The sequence below is a fragment of the Bubalus bubalis genome, chromosome 4, assembly GCF_019923935.1.
Source record: "Bubalus bubalis isolate 160015118507 breed Murrah chromosome 4, NDDB_SH_1, whole genome shotgun sequence".
In the NCBI taxonomy this organism is placed as follows: Eukaryota; Metazoa; Chordata; class Mammalia; order Artiodactyla; family Bovidae; genus Bubalus; species Bubalus bubalis.
The window spans coordinates 67612531-67634715 of record NC_059160.1 but is presented as its reverse complement, the minus strand read 5'-3'; positions in this window follow the sequence as shown (position 1 = coordinate 67634715).

The window sequence follows — 22185 nt, the reverse complement described above, 5'->3', positions numbered from 1 at the left end:
AAACAGAGGAAAACAATAGCATGGGAAAGACTAGAGCTCTCTTCAACAAAATTAGAGATACCAAAGGAACATTTCGTGCAAAGATGGGTACAACAAAGGACAGAAATTTTATGGACCTAACAGAAGCAGAAGATATTAAGAAGATGTGGCAAGAATACACAGAAGGACTATACTAAAAATGTCTTAATGACCCAGATAACCACGATGGTGTGATTACTCACCTAGAGCCAACATCCTGGAATCTGAAATCAAGTGGGCCTTAGGAAGCATCACTAAGAACAAAGCTAGTGGAGGTGATGGAATTCCAGATGAGCTATTTCAAATCCTAAAAGATGATGCTGTTAAGGTGTTGCAGTCAATATGCCAGCAAATTTGAAAAACTCTGCAGTGGCCACAGTACTAGAAAAGGCCAGTTTTCATTCCATCCCAAAGAAAGGGAATGCCCCAAGTGTTCAAACTACTGCACAATTGCACTCATCTCACACTCTGGCAAAGTAATGCTCAAAATTTTCCAAACCAGACTTCAACAGTACCTGAACCATGAATTTCTAGATATTCAATCTAGATTTAGAAAAGGCAGAGGAATCAGAGATCAAATTGTCAACATCTGCTGGATCTTAGACAAAGCAAGAGTTCCAGAAAAACACTTACTTCTGGTTTATTGACTATGTCAAAGCCTTTGACTGTGTGGATCACAACAAACTGTGGAAAATTCTGAAAGAAATGGGAATACCAGACCACCTGGCCTGCCTCCTAGAAATCAGTATGCAGGTCATGATGCAAATGCAACAATTAGAACTGGACATGGAACAACAGACTAGTTCCAAATCAGGAAAGGAATATGTCAAGGAGGTATATTGTTACCCTGCTTATTTAACTTATATGCAGAGTATATCATGGGAAATGCTGGGCTGGATGAAGCACAAGCTGGAATCAAGATTGCCGGGAGAAATATCAATAACCTCAGATATGCAGATGACACCACCCTTATGGTATAAAGCAAAGAAGAACTAAAGAGCCTCTTGATGAAAGTGAAAGAGGAGAGGAAAAAGGTTTGCTTAAAACTCAGCATTCCAAAAATGAATATCATTGCATCCGGTCCCATCACTTCATGACATATTAATGGGAAACCATGGAAACTTTGAGAGACTTTATTTTCGGAAAGTCTAAAATCACTTCAGATTGTGATTGCAGCCATGAAATTAAAAAGTGCTTGCTCTTTGGAAGTAAAGCTATGACCAATCTCGACAACATATTAAAAAGAAGAGACATTACTTTGCCAACAAAGGTCTCTCTAGTCAAAGCTATGGTTTTTCCAGTAGTTATGTATGGATGTGAGAGTTTGAAAATAAAGAAAGCTGACTGCCGAAGAATTGATGCTTTTGAACTGTGGTGTTGGAGAAGACACTTGAGAGTCCCTTAGACTGGAAGGAGATTCAACCAGTCCATCCTAAAGGAAACCATTCCTGAATATTCATTGGAAGGATTGATTCTGTAGTCCAAACTCCAATACTTTGGCCACCTGACGCAAAGAACTGACTCATTGGAAAAGACCCTGGAAGGCGGGAGGAGAAGGGGATGGCAGAGGATGAGATGGTTGGATGGCATCACTGAGCATGAACATGAGTTCGAATAAGCTTCGGGAGTTGGTGATGGACAGGGAAATCTGGCATGCTGCAGTCCATGGGGTCACAAAGATTCAGACACGACTGAGCGTCTGGACTGATAAATCAATTAACCTTGTAAATGTGTGGCACTTGTAAATATGAATCACAGTATTATTAAAACTATACTGTAGAACTTATTTATTTATTTCTGTGTTATTTTTTTTTTGTATGGTCAACTAGTGGTCCAAGTGTTTTTCTTGAAGAGAAACTCAGTTTATTCCAAAAGAGGTCTGTCATTGAATCTGTCATCTCTGAATTATAGAGATGAATCAGGAAATGAATTAAAAAGCAATTTGCAGCTTAAGATATTTTGCTGTTGCTGGTGATTGTGGTGTCATTTAATGATGATGACAATGATGATTACAGGAGTAGCAAGTGATTATGAAATGCTTGTGTAAGGCCAGGTTTTCCCATACTTTAATCTCATTTGATAGAGAATTTAGCAATGGTGATTAAAGGATTGATATTGATTACTAAGCTAAAATAAGAATAAATTTGAGACAATACAAATGCTACAAATAATCCTTGAAAGCAACTTTATTGATTAACAAAAAACTTTGTTAATAGTAGTTTTGTTTCTGATTCCATTATGCAAAATTTTGTTAATATGTTTTTTTTCCATTGTTAATATTTTTGTTCCTAAAATTTGAAGTCACTGGTGAAGAGAAAAAAATTAAATCATGTTAAAACTTTTATCTGAACTGAAAGTAATCAGGAGTAATGTACTTTTTAAGTAGTCTGGAAAATCTTGGTGATAAATCTCAGGTTTTAACCAATGATAGGAAAGCAGGCATATTTTTCAGGTTATTTCTAAAGAGACAAATTTGAGGAGGATAAAAGAAAGCAAAGAGGCATGAAAAGTAGACAGGAACTTTGGATGGAGCCTTGACATCATAGCAGCTATTAGTTGTATACTGCCTTGAACAACTAAGAAGCAAAGACTTGATAAGCACCCATGAAGCACCTTTTTATCAGGCCATCAGACAGCCCAGGGCTGTGATTCTTGAGAGAAAGGACCTAAGAAGTGACCTCTGCATCTACACTTGTATTCTGTAGGATCACTACCCAAATTGTGACAAACAGAATAGGAGCCTTAAGAACAGTCACCTAATTAAAAGACCCATGGAGAGGTTTGGAGGCTGGGGCTCCTGAATCAGTTGGAATTTGTAGGACAAGAAATCAGGGATGAAGACTTTCTACAGAGAAGCAGATCTGGAGCTCTGCCTAGGGTCCTCCTTGACGTTTTGCCTGAAGATGAAGCTGTGTGTGCAATGAGACACAGGAAGAGGACAGCTAATGGGGAACAGTGAAGATACCTAACTGAACATCTGGGTATTTTGTTACAATCCAAGAAAGATATTTTAGAAGTACAGTATCTCTAGCTCTTCAGTGAGGAATAGTCTGTATCCTGTATAATGATTAACACCAAGCTTTGACAGAATCAAGCTGATTTGCCTGTTTGCCAGAACAAAACTTAATAAAATTTAATTAGATGCAACAAAGTAAAAATACAGGATCCTATCTTGCTCAGAATAGAATTAAAATGACCAGACATTCCACCTTATGAAAACAGATGCCAAAAGAGACCCATATGAAGTTTCTTTGGCAAATAGGGCAGATGTATGGATAATGTATGAAGTACCCATAGAAGAATCAAAGTACAAACCTGTCTCTGTAGCCATACTCTCTTTCTATATAGATAGATAGAAAAATGTATGAGCTAGATATACAAATAATTTGACTATTATGAATTACCCTGAAGTTTTATAGTGACATTTGTAGCTGGTGATTCAAAATACAAACATCTATCTTTGTTGTTTTAAGGCCTAAATTCATAAAAGATCTGGAATATAAAAGACTTTTGAATGTTCTTATTTAAATCACTCCCTTTTTGAAATAGAGAGCTGTACAATAAATAGCAATTTACAAAAAACCCAATAGTGGTGGTGGTTTAGTTGCTAAGTCGTGTCCGACTTTTTTTTTTTTTTTAATTTATTTATTTTAGTTGGTGGCTAATTACTTTACAATATTGCAGTGGTTTTTGCCATACATTAACATGAATCCACCCTAGGTACACATGTGTTCCCCAATCTGAACCCCCTTCCCATCTCCATCCCCATCCCATCCCTCTGGGTCATCCCAGTGTACCAGTCCTGAGCACCTGTCTCATACATTGAACCTGGACTGGCGATCTGTGTCACATATGATAATATACCTGTTTCAGTGCTATCTTCTCAGATCATCCCACCCTCGCCTTCTGCCAGGCTCCTACTGAAGTAGGTTGCCATTTCCTTCTCCAGAGGATCTTCCCGACCTATGAATCTATCTCAGGTCTCCTGCATTGCAGGCAGATTCTTTACTGAGCTATGAAGGAAGTCCTAAGAGGGGAAAAAAAAAAGCCCAATAGTACTTTTTCCTTTTTGGTCTGGGTCCTTTTGCTTTTCTGAATTATTAAACTTCCCTTATTATATATTTTTATTTTCTCAGGTTATAGTTCACATTGACTAACATAATTTATCTAACATATATGTAAGTTTCCTGGGAACTTTACATAAAGATGAGAGGTATTGTAGAGAAAATATATGTCCCTGTCTTATCAAGTATAAAATGACTGGACTCTTGCACTTACTCTCCTTAACTGATCAATTTGAAGATAAGTGGAAAGCAAGATTTTTACATAAAGATATGGATTTAAATATGATATCTGTCAAAGGATAAATATTGAAATTTATTCCTTTTAATACCTTATTACTTTGTTCTTGTAGTATGTATGCTGATGAACTGATTTGGCTAGATACTGAAGAAAGAATCAACATATATGTGGTATCTCTTTGAATACATCAGTGTAAATGCTCTTTCTTTGAGTTGAACCTGAGATGATGCAGTTTAAAAACACTTGTCAAAGATACTGTGAACCACATTTTTCTTTCTTTGTATTCTACTGCTCCCAGAACCTAGGAAGGATCAAATGATGCATAAATATGTGTGAGTATTGCATTTATATGCATGTGTGTGCTTGTAGTTAAATGTCTAGAGAAACAAAGGAAGATTGTAAATTAGTACTGGTAAGACCTATTCAATATATGAAACAGGCAAACATTTCTTACTAAATTATCTGATTGCTGCTGCTGCTAAGTCACTTCAGTCGTGTCTGACTCTGTGTGACCCTATAGACTGCAGCCCACCAGGCACCACCGTCCCTGGGATTCTCCAGGCAAGAACACTGGAGTGGGTTGCCATTTCCTTCTCCAATAATTATCTGATTATTCTTTGTTTAAAATAGTCAACTTCTTTATAAAGGGGTTAAACATTCAGATAATTCATTAATTGAAGAATCTTAGTCTGATTACTTGTTACATATGCTTTGTTTAAACACATTTAGAAATCCATCAAGTGCAAAGATGATGTATCTTGAAATATGATAGAAGATATATTCTGAAGCACAAAGACTTTATGCCCTGTGGGGTTCATTTGGAAAGTGCATGTCTGCCTCCTTACTCTTGCCAATAACTCTCCTGCATGGATGTCCCCAAGTAAAAACAACAAGGAAGGGAGCAAACACAGGAAGAACTGGAAGAATAAATTCACTGAGGTCTCCACTGTGCATTTGAAACAAAAACAGCAACGTGGTGACTTCTTCACACTTGCATTACACTTGTCTAAGTCACTGGGTTGGCCACAAATGTTTCATTCTGGTTTTTCCCAACATCTTATGGGAAAACCTGAATCAAGTTTTTGGCCAACCCGTTATTTTGGACTTAGTAAACAAGTCCAAAGTTAGGTGAAATAAAAATGCTTTCTGCTTTTATTTTAAACTTCAAAATAAATGTTTTCACTTGTTAACACAAATTTGTATTCCTTTAAATTCTATGTGGGTTTAAATACTGAACATTTTTTATTTTGCTGTAGTTGGAAATAAAATATGTAGTATCCAACACTGCTGAACTACCATGGAAAATACATCCAACAATGATATAACTGAGAGTTTTTACAGCTGTAAGTAAATCATCTTTAAAATACACCAAATATATTGTCGAATATGAAATAATTCATTTGAATTTTATTCAAATATGTATTCATATATAGTATAAATATAGCCCTTTTCACAGAAAAGACTAAAGACATTTGAATTGAACAATATTAATACTGTTTAGTTCATTGCTAACTTTAGCTTATAATGTTTCAAAGTGGCAGGTAAAAGTACAGCATTCTGATACTTGTTTTTGAGCCCGAAGGAGGGATAAACAGATATAGAGTGTTTTTACCATACTGTTTTATTAATATGATATATAATTACTTGATGGCTATCTATACCTTTAGAAAGATAGACCCTGACCTAGTATTTTAGCAAAAAGATCATTTAAAGATTGCTGTTCTTCTAGCTTTGTTCTAATTAAAGGCAGTTATCATTTTCAAAACAAACAAATGGCAGTTAGAAATATAGACCAATTATGGAGGAAAAAAGGAGAAAATATTTGCTATGAAAATTTAGTAAATTGAGTTACTTTAACATTAACCATTCATACTTAACCTAACTTCCTTGTTTGCCGAATGCCAGTGAACTGAGAGGTGCCTCAAATTACAATTGATCAATAGTTTGAAATTACAGTATTTGAACTTTAACCTTTAATTCTGCTGTGCTATACTCTGGGTTCCATCATTAGATTTTGTGAAATATTCTTCTAGAAGTAGACCCAATATTGTTCAGACTCTTGCAGAATTTTAAAAGTGAAACATTTTTATTTATAGGGATTAAAAAAAATGGAAGGAAACTGTATTTTGGGTTACAGTAAGCAAATGCCCTTTTATACTATATGGTGAGGAACACTGAGGGAACTGACAAAATTAAGGAGCGTGGACTGTTAGGATCCTTGGATATTTAATATTTCATTATGATGAAACAGGACAGAAGCCAAACTAAGACTTGATGTCAGCTACACTTCATTGAGGGCAATCTTCTATAGTGGAAAGAGCACTGGATGTGCCCTGTCAAGATTAGTACTTCTAAAAGTTCTTGCACCAATTTTTTGTCTCACTTTGGTGAGAAATATAAATGATTCATACTTTAGTTTGCTTAATTATAAGTTAAGAATATTGCCTGTTCTCTAAGTCACTGTGGAATTCTAGACCCCTTGCTAAGAACTGAAACTACTGACTTGAATTGTTTTTCACTACATAAATAATCTTTCAAGTGCATATTATTTAAATGACATTTCAGTGCAAATGCATATAAGCTTACTCTTAGTCATTTCCAAAATAGCTTGTATTATAAAGTGGTAAAATAATCCTGCTCTGCTCCTATAGTAAAACATGGAAGGTTGTATGGAACATGAATTTCGTTTTTCTCTGAAATTTACAATGTAGAACTTGAGGTCTAATTTTTGGAACCATGTTGGGAATTCTTAAATGGATTTATCATTATGATGCACAGATTAAGATGAAAAAAATGTTTACAGAAATATGAGATCCCCGGTGTAGTATATACTCATGTGCACATGCTAAGTTGCTTCAGTCATGTCCAACTCTTTGCGCCTCATGGAGTATGGCCCACCAGGCTCCTCTATCCTTGGGATTCTCCAGGCAAGACTATTGGAGTGGGTTGCCATGCACTCCTCCAGGGGATCTTCCTGACACAGGGATGAAACCCGTGTCTCTTATGCCTCCTGCATTGGCAGGTGGGCCCTTTACAAATAGAGCCATGTAGTTCATAGACTCCAGAGACAGGCATCTTTCTAAGTAGAATGATTATAGGGGGTCTACTCATCTCACTGAATGCCTGTTGCTCCAGTGTAATTCTTAATAGTGCCTCTTTGCATTCTCAAAAGTATCCTTTTCAGTTGGTTAAAAAAAAAAAGGTATTTCTAGTATCTCTGTGTAATCTGAGAGAAGTTATTTCCATCATATGTTTAATAAGCCTTTTCATAATATGCAAAATAACATATTAAAACCATTTTATAATATGCAAAATAATCTCTTTTACATCATACTTATATCTCAAAGATGTTATTGAAACTTCCAGGTGCCATGTTTCTTTGTTTAGTTTTTATTTTAATTCTTTATGATTGTACTGTTACAGCATTGGTGTTTCTTTGCGTCATCCTCTCATTTTCTTTTTTGGCAATAACAAAAAAAGTGAAATGTCTAGTCTATTCCTTGAACAATGTTAGATCTAGAAACTACATTACAACCTACAAGATACATGGAATCAAGCTTGATTGAGAGTTTTATTAATCCTTGTAACATAACCTTGCAAAAGAGATGTGTTTCTGCCTAAATTACATCTACTGAATTTTCTATTTTCTAAAAAAACTGGGTGGAAAAGCTGTTAGCTTCATTCTATAGATTGTTCTCCCAACACTGTCAATTCAGTATATTTTAAACAAATAAAACATATTTAGAAAAATAACTGAATAGAAACGTTCTGAAAGGTACTTTATTTAAATATAACCTAACAGTATTTGGCAAATATATGAATTGGTAGCAAAAGTGGGTTAGAGATACTCTAGGAAAACTTAAAATGACTAGCTTTCATAAAGACAGAGTACTCCTGACAGGTGAAAAGCTATACATTAACAAATACCCTGTGTCTTCTAACTTTAGAGATGAATGCTATGACAAGGACTATGACATCAGACTTGTCCCTCACTAACTGGACAAAATTAATGTCCCTAATATGACTTGGCATGGAAGTAGGCATAGTGGCTGAATCTTAGTGCCGAAGTAGAAACAGTTAATTCACATCTTGCCTCAGTCACTTTTAAACTATTTGGTTTTGCGCATGTGATTAAAAAAAAAGAGAAACTTCATATGGCTCAGTGTCCTCATTTTTAAAATTTAAGATGATAAAGATGATAATGATAATAGTAATAGTATTCAGTTTCACAGAGATATAGTAACAAATGAGATAATACATGTAACTCACTGATCATGTTGCCTGAGACAAATTATTTGTTAATAACTTAGAGTCATATTGTTAATAAAAATTGTTTTTAAAGGCAGGTTCTTTCAGAGGGGAATTAATAGTAGAACAGAATTTTTTGAGCAGAGAAATACTCTGCATGAATCCACAATAATGAATGCATGACACTGTGTTACTGTTTAGTCGCTAAGTCATGTCTGACTTTTGCAGCCCAATGGACTACACCACCAGGCTCTCCTGTCATTGGGATTTCCCAACCAAGAGTACTGGAGGGGGTTGCTCTTTCCTTCTCCAGGGGATTTTCCCAACCAAGAGATAGAACCTGTGTGTCCTGCAGATTCTTATAACACAGAGCCAGGGAAGCCGCACATAACACTATACACTTGTCCAAACTCATAGAATGTCAATACTAAGAGTGAACCCTAATGTAAACTATGGACTTTGGGTGATTATTTTTGGTCTATGTAAGTTTATTCAACTTACCACTTTTGTGTGGAATGTTGATAATGTGAGACAATGCATTATAGGGACAGGGGTAATATGGGAAATCTCTCCCTCCCTTTCAGTTTGGCTTTAAACTTAAAAGCTCTGAAAAAGTAGCCTAAATATTAAGAAAAAGGCAAGTATTGAATAAAAAACAACAGTTACATATTAATATGTTTTTGTCAAGTGGCAAGTAAAGTGCAGGTGGAAAGTGAATTTATGGAGTGGCTTTATAAACAAAGAAGGTCATAAATTTTATTTAAAAATAGTGCCTTTTAAAATAATTGTGACTATTATAAATCTAATTATGGTTCTTTCTCTATATTGGGAAGAATGTGTTCTGTTTAAATGGTCACCCAACAAAATATTTAGAACATAATCATAGTATCTTTTTTGTTGCTTACTTGAATAGTATAGGTATATATATAATTTTTAAATTAAATTTTAAATATTTTTACAGACTTCTGTATTTTAACATGTAAATTTATTATATATTTAGTACATTGCATTGGTATGCATTTATTACTATTCCTACTAACATTGACATTTTTGTAAATATTGGCCTTGAAGTTTGCTGTCTATGGAAGTTGGTAATGTGACATTGCTTGAAATAGTATATCAAAGTTTTCTAAGAAATAGAAACAATACAATCCTCTGTGTAAATTTATCCAAAGTGTATATATATATATATATATATAAATTAACTATATCAATACACACTTTGATATATCATTAAGTAGATACACTTTACATTTTTAACATATTTTATTATTTTATAAAAATACACTTTAAATTGAGAGCATCTATATATATCTCTCTATATCTGTCTATAAAATTGGAAACAGATTTACTATTGGGCTTCTTCACATGAGACTTGAAACTCTATTTGAAAATGTAATACTGAATCTCTAGCCAACAAATGCTACAGGGAAGTTGTTCTAATTAGTACTGGGCTTTTGACTCAACTGATTGCTTCTGTGAAGGAAGGAAAACATGCAGTACAAAGCAGGGTCATGAGAGCCAGAATGAAAATCAGAACAGAAGTTATTAATGGTGCCAGTCACATGAGTCATTAGTTCATGTTAGTCTACAGCCTCAAAGTACCCATATTTCATACAAATTAACATGCTTACAAAATAACATGATTGAGAAAATGTGTACCCCCAAAGAAAAAATGTTTCCTTTTCTTCTACAAAACTGTATTTATCAAATGTTATGATGGAGACAAAAATTAGGTAGAACTAGCTGGTTTAAAGGAGAGGGCAATGGCACCCCACTCCAGTACTCTTGCCTGGAAAATCCCATGGACGGAAGAGCCTGGTGGGCTGCACTCCATGGGGTCGCGGAGAGTCGGACATGACTGGGCGCCTTCACTTTCACTTTTCACTTTTATGCATTGGAGAAGGAAATGGCAACCCACTCCAGTGTTCTTGCCTGGAGAATCCCAGGGCCGGGGAGCCTGGTGGGCTGCTGTCTATGGGGTCGCACAGAGTCAGACACGACTGAAGCAACTTAGCAGCAGCAGCAGCAGCAGCAGCTGGTTTAAAAGTGAAAATTTCCAAACATATTCAACAACATATAATAAATAGCTAAATTTAAAAACTTAGAGCTATATCAAGCAAATTGCTACTGCTGCTAAGTCACTTCAGTCGTGTCCGACTCTATGTGACCCCATAGACGGCAGCCCACCAGGCTTCCCTGTCCCTGGGATTCTCCAGGCAAGAACACTGGAATGGGTTGCCATTTCCTTCTCCAATGCATGAAAGTGAAAAGTGAAAGTGAAGTCACTCAATCATTTCTGACCCTCAGAGACCCCATGGACTGCCGCCTACCAGGCTCCTCCATCCATGGGATTTTCCAGGCTCATAAATTTTCCAGAAACTCATAAATTCTATATATATTTAATAGTTGTTGTTTAGATGCTCAGGCAGGTAGGACTCTTTGTAGCCCCATGGACTGCAGCATGCCAGGCTTCACAGTCTTGCAATATCTCTCAGAGTTTGCTCAAACTCATGTCCATTGAGTAGATGGATGATGCCATCCAAACATCTCATCCTCTGTGGTCCCTTTCTCCACCTTCCCTCAACTTTCCCAGCTCAGGGTCTTTTCCAAAGAGTCAGCTCTTCACATCATGTGGCCAAGGTATTGGAGCTTCAGCTTTGGCATCAGTCTTTCCAATGAATACTCAGAGTTGATTTCCTTTAGGATTGACTGGTTTGATCTCCTTGCTGTCCAGGGGACTATCAAGAGTCTTCTCCAAAACCTCAGTTCAAAAGCATCAATTCTTTGGTACTAAGCTTTCTTTATAGTTCAACTTTCACATCCATACATGACTACTGGAAAGACCATAGCTTTGACTATATGGACCTTTGTTGCAAAGTGATGTCTCTGCTTTTTAATGTGCTGTTGATGTTTGTAATATCTTTTCTTCCAAGGAGCAAGATTCTTTTAATGTCATGGCTTCAGTCACTGCTCACAGTGATTTGGAGCACAAGAAAATAAGATATGCCACCATATCCCCCTTTTTCCCCATCTATCAGCCATGAAGTGATGGGACCGGATGCTATGATCTTAGTTTTCGAATGCTGAGTTCTAAGCCAGTTTTTTCACTCTGCTCTTTCACCTTCATCAAGAGGCTTTTTAGCTCCTGTTCAATTTCTGCTATTAGCTGGTGTCATCTGTATATCTGAGGTTAATGACATTTCTCCTGGCCATTATGTTTCCAGCTTGAGTTTCATCCAGTCTGGCATTTCCCATGATTTACTTTGCATATAAGTTAATTAAGCAGGGTGACAGTATACAACCTTGACATACTCTTTTCCTAATTTCGAACCAGTATGTTGTTCTATGTCCAGTTCTAACTGTTGCTTCTTGAGCTGCATACAGGTTTCTCAGGAGGCAGGTAAGGTGGTCTGATATTCCTATCTCTTGAACAATTTTCCACAGTTTGTTGTGATCCACACAGTCAAAGGCTTTAGCATAGTCAGTGAAGCAGAAGTAGATGGTTTGTCTGGTATTCCCTTACTTTTCTTATGGTCCATTGGATGTTGGCAATTTGATCTCCGGTTCTTCTGCCTTTTCTAAATCCAGCTTGTATATCTAGAAGTTCTCAGTTCATGTATTGTTGAAGCCTACCTTGAAGGATTTGAGCATTACTTTGATAGCATGCGAAAGGAGTGCAATTGTGCGATAGTTTGAACATTCTTTGGCATTGTTTTCTTTGGGATTGAAATAAAAACATCTTTTTCCAGTCTTGTGACCACTACTGAGTTTTCCAAATTTGCTGGCATACTGAGTGCAGCTGTTCATGGGGTTCTCAAGGCAAGAATGCTGAAGAGGTTTGCCATTTCCATCTCCAGTAACATTTTAGGAATCAGTGAACTAAAATGGACTGGAATGGACAAATTTAATTCAGATGACCATTATATCTACTAGTATTGCCAAGGATCCCTTAAAAGAAATGGAGTATCCATCATAATAACAAAAGAGTAAGAAACACAGTTCGGTTCAGTTCAGTTCAGTTGCTCAGTCATGTCCGACTCTTTGTGACCCCATGAACCACAGGACACCAGGCCTCCCAGTCCATCACCAACTCCCAGAGTTCACTCAAACTCATGTCCATTGAGTCGGTGATGCCATCCAACCACCTCGTCCTCTGTCATCCCCTTCTCCTCCTGCCCTCAATCTTTCCCAGTGTCAGGGTCTTTTCAAATGAGTCAGCTCTTTGCATCAGGTGGCCAAAGTATTGGAGTATGAGCATCAACATCAGTCCTTCCAATGAAACCCAGGACTGATCTCCTTTAGGATGGACTGGATGGATCTCCTTGCAGTCCAAGGGAGCATAAAATATTGTGTATTCATTAACAGCAATGTATTATATTTCTATCTATATTATCATTATCAGCTATTTTCAGTAGCCTTAATAAAGCTTTGCATCTATTAGGACCTCATAAAGGCAATATTTATATAATTTAAATGTTCATAAACATTTTGTCAGTTACTTCAGAAACTTTCTGTTCGGACATTTGCATAACTGTGCTTTCTGCAGCTGTAGCATCAGGACATCATCAAGAGTATTTGTTGCAATACTGCCTTTTAAAATAATGATCTAGAATGTATAGTCAACTCGTTTTGTATTTCACAAAAATTCATGATACTTTTTTAAAATCACTTTATTTAATTATGAATAGCTTATAAGATCTCTTAATATTTAATGTATACAACTTGAGTTTGGAGACACAGTAATTTTTTAAATTAGGATTTTTACTTGTTTCAGGTTATCCAACTTCTGTGCATAGTAAGAAGTCAAATTTGTTATAGTCCATAGTAGAACTGTTTTTTAATTAATTTGGTTAGACCATTATGCTAATAAAGTCAAGGATAGTCTTATGGGGATTCCCTTATGACTGACTCTTTGCTTTTCTCTTACTGCTTTAAGAATCCTAGAAAAAAGCAACATGGATATAATTTATGTTGCCTGTGTGTGATATTGCTTCAGAATATAAGAATATAATTTAAGTAGGTGTGTGAATTCATCACCAAATGTAAAGAAGCAATGTGTTTTGCTTTTGATTATTTATTACATCTTCCTCAACTGTCCTTTTTATGTAAAATGTTTAAAACTCATGGAAGGGGAAAAATATGCTGCCATTACTTTTCATCCATATGTTCTTTTCCTACACGAGGAATAAGCAGAGGAACACAACTGATATTGAACTGTAACTTCCTGGGGTAAATTGCTCTAAACAAACTGTAGCTGGTGAGCCACAGAGAATTATTTCAAATAGTCTGAAAACTAAGGATTTGCTTCACATAGATCCCTGAAGTATTTTAACCCTATTTATTATACTTAATGTTTTTGTTATTATTCCTTTTTGTATAGGAACACAATGCCCGGTAAATATATGAGACTGTTTTAAGAGAACCATGGCATGTTATGGGTTAGGCAGAAGTGAATAAAAGAGGAATATATCAGGAAAAATTCTTCTAGGAAGGCAACAGAGTCCCTTTATATGTGTTCTTTAAGTTGCATTCAGTAAAGTAGAGTGCTGACAGTGGATTGAAGGAGTTTTCAATACAGAGACTGTATCCTTGTGAAATCTGGGTATATCTTATTGTCAACAATGAAAACTTCTTGGGGCAGGAGTCATAAAACAATTTTATTTTTGCTTCCACTGTTCCTGTAAATCACTCATTTGTCTAGTTTTATTTCTGCCTCCAATTTTAATAACCATAGTCCTTAAGATTTTTCTGATCTCTTTTATTTTAAAAACAAATAAGCACAAAATGGAAAAGAATACAAAATAGAATATATGTATAACTGAATCACTTTTCTGTATACCAGAAATTAACACAACATTGTAATTCAACTAACTATACCTCAATACAAATAAATAAATGGCTAAGTAACCAAGGAAAAAACAAGCAAGCAAAATAATAAATTCTGTTTAAGTCTCAAAGTACAGTCTATGTTCAGTATTTATTAAGTCCATATCAGTACTAATAATCAAAACTATAAAGTTAATTTAGGAATAAGTTCCTCCCTTCCTTAAGCTCTAATCATCTGTAGGCTGGTACCTGCTGTAGGCAGGACAGTAATCTTTACTCTTTCCTGGGAGAAGAGTACCTTCCTGAAGGATACAGACCTAAAGATGTGAATCCAGGCAGTCTATTTCTAAAATCCATGAACTTAAGCACTATGACTTGAAAGGATTTTCCTCAAAGTTTTCAGTAACTGAATCAGGATTTACACCTAAGTATCTCAAGTACTCCAGCCTCATTGTACCAGTTCTTAGTGTAACAATAACAAAAGTTCCTGATTATTTAGCTGTGGTCCCACAAGAGATCAGAGGCACACAGAAGAGTTTCCCCAAATTTTACAACAAAAATGGATTTGACAGAGAAGTCACAATCACTCTGATAATTGTAGCTGAGGATTAGAGCTTGTCTAATTTTTATATGACAAGGTTTAAGAAAATCAAATGTTTGTTTCTACTAGAGAAGTAAAAATAACTTAGATGTCTAAACTTAGTTTTCAAAATAAACATACAGAAGTGGCATAAGAATTTTCAAAAGACACTCAATTACTAGTTTCTCATACCTTCCAAAATTTCTCTTCTTTCCTTTCTTTAATGATTAGAGGACATCAGGCTAGACTCTTTCTCTCAGTTTGAACCTTAGAATTGATCAACTAGCAACCTTGATAGAAGGTTTAAATGTCTCTTTCAAATTTTACTCTGCTTGCATTCAATGATGGAAATTTGGCCTGGCTATCCCACATAGTAAATTTTTCATTTTATTACTGCTTTCCATTTAATGGTGTCCAACCCATTCTAGGTGGCCCACTACTGTAAGTACTAATTATATAAAAACTGTCAAACAAAATACTTTTATATATGGAACAACCAATGAATATAATTATTTTTTGTATATATGCTGCTTTGTCACAGATTTCTTTGTACTTAATACTGGTCCATTATAATATTTTTTTTTTCTTGTTTCCTCTCAAATGAGATTCTAAAACCTGGAGAGTACACACATAGCCTTACCAAATCCAACTAGAATACAAATACAAAATATGGGAAATATTTTGTACCAAAACATTTTGTACCCAGAAATGATGAAACAGGAAGAAAACAGTTATAAGTAACATGAAAATTGCTGCATCTTTTGTAACTCATTATTTCTTTTTTTCGATGGAAAATTACTTTACAATTTGTGTTGGTTTCTGCCATACAACAATGCAAATCTGTCATAATTACATATATATATATATATATCACTTTCCTGGTGAGCCTCCTTCCCCTCCCACTCTCCTACTCCGTCTAGCCCTCTAGATCATCACAGAGCACAAGGCTATTTAGCAACTTCCCACTATCTGTTTTACACGTGCATGGATGGAGAAGCCTGGTAGGCTACAGTCCAAGGGGTCGCAAAGAGTCGGACACGACTGAGCGACTTCACTTTCACTTTCAATGTATATATGTCAATGCTACTTTCTTAGTTTGCCCCACCCTTGTCTTCCCCCACTATGTCCACAAGTCTGTTCTCTACTAGGTTCATCAGTTCTGTTTCTCTTCATGTCCAACTCTTTGCAACCCCATGGCCTATAGCCCACTAGGCTCCTCTGTCCTTGGAATTCTCCAGGCAAGAATACTGGAGTGGGTAGCCATTCCTTTCTCCAGGGAATCAAATCTGGATCTCCTGCATTGCAAGTGGATTCTTTATTATCCGAGCCACCATGGAAGCTCCAAGATTCATATATATGCATTAATATATGATATCTGCTTTTCTATTTGTGACTTACTTCACTTTGTATAACGGGTTCTAGGTTCACCTACTCCGCTATAGCTGACTCAAACCCATTCCTTTTTATGGCTGAGTAATAATCCATTGTATAAATGTACCACAACTTCTTTATCCATTCATCTGTTGATGGACATCTAGGTTACTTCCATGTCCTGACTATTGTAAATATTGCTACAGTGAACAATGGGGTACATGTGTCTTTTGGAATTGTGGTTTTCTCAAGGTTTATGCCCAGTAGTGGGGTTTCTGGACATATGGTAGATTTATTTCCAGTTTTTTTTAAAGGAATCTCCATACTCTTTTCCATAATGGCGATATCAGTTAACAGTCCCACCAAAAGTGTAGGAGGGTTCCCTTTTCTCCACATCCTCTCCAGCATTTATTTTTTGTAGATTTCTTGATGATGACCATTCTGACTGGTGGGAGGTGATACTTCATTGTAGTTTTGATTTTCACTTCTCTAATAATGAACAATGTTGAGCAGCTTTTCATTTATTTATTGGCCATTTGTATGTCTTTGGAGAAATGTCTGTCTATGTTTTTTGCCATTTTTAAATTAGGTTATTTGTTTTTCTGATATTGAGCTGTATGAGCTGCTTATATATTTTGGAGATTAATTCTTTGTCAGTTGCTTAATTTCCAATTATTTTCTCCCATTCTGAGAGTTGTCTTTTCATCTTGTTTATAGTTTCGTTTACTGTGCAGAAGCTTTTAAGTTTTATTAGGTCCCATTTGTTCTATTTTCATTAATCTAGGAGGTGGGTCAGAGAATCTTGCTGTGATTTATGTTAAAGAGTATACAGCCTAGGTTTTCCTCTAAGAGCTTATAGTTTCTGGCCTTACATTTAAGTCTTTAATCTATTTTGATAACTTATTATTCTTAATAACAAATTCATATTAGGAATTATAATTCACTTTTAATTTGATAATTTTGTAAAAGCACTATAAGGGAAGATTTATAAAGCAAAAAATGTTAGATTTATGGGGACAGCAGTGTACAAAATGTTTAGTAAAATATCAATAAGATAGAAGCACATCTATTTAGATGAGAAACAAAACTTAATTTCCAGTAAATAATAAGACAAAAGGATGCTTACAGTTTCTTTAAATATATTCTGAAATAGATAATTTGAATTAAAAAGCTGCATTTGCTTCTGCTAATAATCCTTTTACAACAGAGAAGTTTATTTTTATTTTTTTTAATTTAATTTAATTTTTTAACTTTACAATATTGTATTGGTTTTGCCATATATCAAAATGAATCCACCACAGGTATACATGTGTTCTCCATCCTGGACCCTCCTCCCACCTTCTTCCCCATACCATCCCTCTGGGTCGTCCCAATGCACCAGCCCCAAGCATCCAGTATCATGCATCGAACCTGGACTGGTGATTCGTTTCATATATGATATTATACATGTTTCAATGCCATTCTCCCAAATCTTCCCACCCTCTCCCTCTCCCACAGAGTCCAAAAGACTGATCTATACATCAGTGTCTCTTTTGCTATCTTGTATACAGGGTTATTGTTACCATCTTTCTAAATTCCATATATATGCATTAGTATACTGTATTGGTGTTTTTCTTTCTGGCTTACTTCACTCTGTATAATAGGCTCCAGTTTCATCCACCTCATTAGAACTGACTCAGATGCATTCTATTTAATGGCTGAGTAATATTCCATTGTGTATATGTACCACAGCTTACTTATCCATTCATCTGATGGACATCTAGGTTGGACATCCATGTCCTGGCTATTATAAACAGTGCTGCGATGAACATTAAGGAAGTTTAAAATTACTCAACATAATAATAAAAAAAAGGAAATAGATTTGATTAACAGAGGATCAAAAGATTTATACAAAATAAGTAAAGTAAATGAGTAAGAGATCACATAGCAAATAAATTGATTAAATAATGCCATGCTTTGAAAACATAGACCCATAATCTCCATTCAGTCATAGTTCATACTTTATTCTTTTATTTGCAGTACTGTCAAACTAATAATAAAAATAATCATTTATAAAAGAATTTAAGCATTCCATTTACCTTGCTTCAATTGCTTGGAAACACAAATATGTAAAAAATGGAAATGTATAGATAATACAAAGGTTTAATCTGTAAACAGTATCAAAGATTCAACATCATTTTAAAATTAAAATAATGAATACAAATACAAGTTAAAAAAGCAGTAACACAAAATACAAATGTTAGGTAATTCAAATAAAAATTGTATATGTATATAAAAAGGCTTAAGTGAAAGTGAAGTCACTCAGGCGTGTCTGACTCTTTGCGACCCCGTGGACAGTAGCCTGCACCAGGCTCCTCAATCCATCGGATTTTCTAGGCAAGAGTACTGGAGTGGGTTGCCATTTCCTTCTCCAGGAAATCTTCCCGACCCAGGGATCGAACCCAGGTCTCCTGCATTGTAGACAGACGCTTTACCATCTGAGCCACTGCTGCTGCTAAGTCGCTTCAGTCGTGTCCAACTCTGTGCGACCCCATAGATGGCAGCCCACCAGGCTCCCCCGTCCCTGGGATTCTCCAGGCAAGAACACTGGAGTGGGTTGCCATTTCCTTCTCCAATGCATGAAAGTGAAAAGTGAAAGTGAAGTCGCTCAGTCGTGTCCGACTCCTAGTGACCCCATGGACTGCAGCCTACCAGGCTCCTCCGTCCATGGGATTTTCCAGGCAAGAGTACTGGAGTGGGGTGCCATTGTCTTCTCTGATAATATACCCCTAGAAACTGAAATAGTGAAATTTATTTGTTCTTACTTATTTTACTCTTGTTATCTTAAAAGATGAAATTGACCTGGCCATGAGCCAAACATTAATCATACTAAAAGTACTCATTTTTTGCCAAGTAGGGAAGAAATATAGCACTTTCAATGTCATTTTTAATATTGTTTTATTATGTTTCATCATATTATGTTTAAAAAGAGGGTTTTATACTTCAAGGAAGGCAGTGATTTATGGTTTACTTTTACTTCTACTAATTTAGCACTTGCCAATTGATTTTTGAGAAATAGCTTTCTAAACTTAAAAATTGTCATTTGTTGACAAAACTTGCATATTTGTAAAATTTCCTCTTTTGCACAAGTTTTAGTATATTTTATTTTTAATTCTCATCTCTATGTTGGATTGGTTATACAATAAAAATTTAGGAAATAGTAAACAAAACATAATCAGTGTCTAAAAGAAAAGGACATATGGTATCATATTGAAGAGATAATGAACTATATTCTAATAAAATAAACAGAGATATACAAGGCAAGAAGATGGATTCTATAAACAAATATCTCCTATGCATAATGCATGCCAGAGTGTCTTTACTCATTGATCTTACTCACTGAATATAACCGTTTTAAATACAAGTTCTTTGATAAATAGTATTTCAGGATACTCTTATCAGAAAAAAATTACAAACTGAAGACCATAGCCTTTTTAACTAATGTTACCAATTCTAAATAAATTCTTGGTTACTTTGTTTCCTAATGTACTGTTACACAGACTAAGTTGAAGATATAGTGCAAATCTTGTAGAGATTTAGTTTTAGACTTCTAAAATCCATTTAGGATGCTCTTTTGGATTGAAATTGGTCATTATAAGAATGAGGCCAAATTATTGATATGGTAGAATAAGCAATTCAGACTTGAAAATTTGAAAGATAACTAGAGATATGTGCCAAATGTCATAAGTGCCTGTGCTATCTTACAGGCCTCCTCTTTCCTGTTCTCCTCCTCCATTATCTGGTAAAACCTAAATACTTTGTGTCACCACTCTTGAAAGCCAAGCCTGTTCTGCCAATTTGAAATTAATGCTTTTTGCTCTCAGAACACCCTACATATTTTCCCATTGTTAACAGTTATAATTGTTGTTGTTTAGTCACTAAGTTGTGTGTGACTCTTTGCAATCCCATGAACTATTTAGCCTGACAGACTCCTCTGTTCATGTAATTTTTCCGGGCAAGAATACTGGAGTGGGTTGCTATTTCCTACCCCAGTTATTGCAATGCCATGTGCCTTAATCTCTTTTGGCTGCTATAACAAAATACCACAGTCTGAGTAGATTATAAATAACAAAAACTTACTTCTCACTGTTCTGGAGACTGGAAGTCCAAGACCAGAGTGCTGGCATGATGAGGCGAGGGCTCTCTTTCAAGTTTCAGAATGCTGCCATTGCCTTCTCCGTATATGGTAGAAAGGCTTAGGGAGCTCTGTGGGGTATCTTAAAGATACTAATCCCATTCATGAGAATTCCACTCTCATGATCTAAACACTTCCCAAAGAATCCAATTCCTAATGCCATCATATTTGAACAATAAGACTTCAACATATGAATTTGGGTAGGGCATACACATTCAGACCATGGGACCATGTTAAGCCATGTAAAGTTGCCAATACGCAAATACCTTTAATTTATGTAACAGCAAGTTCATGTGGTTCACCCTGACATATTTTATGGTCATGGTCAAGTAACTTTTCTATCTATATATCCACAGGCTAAATCCTACATGAAGGCATCATCATTAGCTCAATGGTTTTTCTATATCTGGCATTTATAAAAAGTGCCCAAGGAGTACAGCTATATAATTGAAAAAATTAATGAAAGAGTATCTTCCACTAAAATGCTTAAAAAAAACTTAGCAACCGGGTACTTTTTTCCTAAAAACAAACACACTAATAAGTAAAGTTGGCAGATATTTGTGCATAGGGATGTTGATTCAAGTGTTATCGAGTAATATCATGAAAATGGAAACAATATAAGTATACTGTATTATGTGGTATAGTGGTTAAGTGAATCTTGATATTTTAAGGAATGAAATATATGACCTTAAAGATGTGAAAAGTTTTTACTGAAGGAAGAAATGAATATATTGAAGCAGGGTGAAAATATTCTGTAAATAATAGCATACTCCTTTTTATCAATGTATAGTTGATTTACGATACTATGTTAGTTTCAGGTATACAGCAAAGTGATTCAGTTACATTTTTTTTCAGATTATATTCCTTCATATATTGTCATAAGACATTGAATATTATTTTCTCTGCTATACAGTAAATCCTTAAAAACTACTAATGCATAAAATAGATAAGTAGTATCTGTTTATGCCATACTCATAGTTTATCCCTCTGCCCACCTTCCCCTTGGGTAACTATAAATTTGTTTACTATGCCTGTGAGTATGATTATGTTTTGTATATATATATTCATTTGTACTACTTTTAGATTTCATATATAATACACATTACATGGTATTTGACTTTCTCTGACTTGACCAAATATAATATTCTCTAGGTCCATCCATGTTGCTGCAAATAGCAATATTTCATTATTTTTAATAGCTGAGTAATATTCCATTGTGTGTGTGTGTGTGTGTGTGTGTGTGTGTGTATACATATATGTTATGTATAGCACATCTTCTTAAGCCAATTATTTTGAGTTGTTTCAAAGTCTTGGCTATTGTAGATAGTGCTGTTATGAACATTGAGGTTCATGTATCCTTTCAGATTAGAGTTTTCATTTCTCCCAGGAGTGGGTTTGCTGGATCATATGGCAACTCTGCTTCTAATTCATACTTATTTCCACAGTGGTTGCACCAATTTACTTTCCACAAACAGTGTATAATTGTTTCCTTTTATCCAGACTTTCTCCAGACTTTATTATTTGTAGACATTTTGATGACAGCCATTCTGACAGTATAAGGTGATACCTCATTGTGGTCCTGATTTGCATTTCTCTAATTACTAGCAAGACAGCATCTTTTCAATGCTTATTGGTCAATCTATCTTCTTTAGTGAAATGCCCA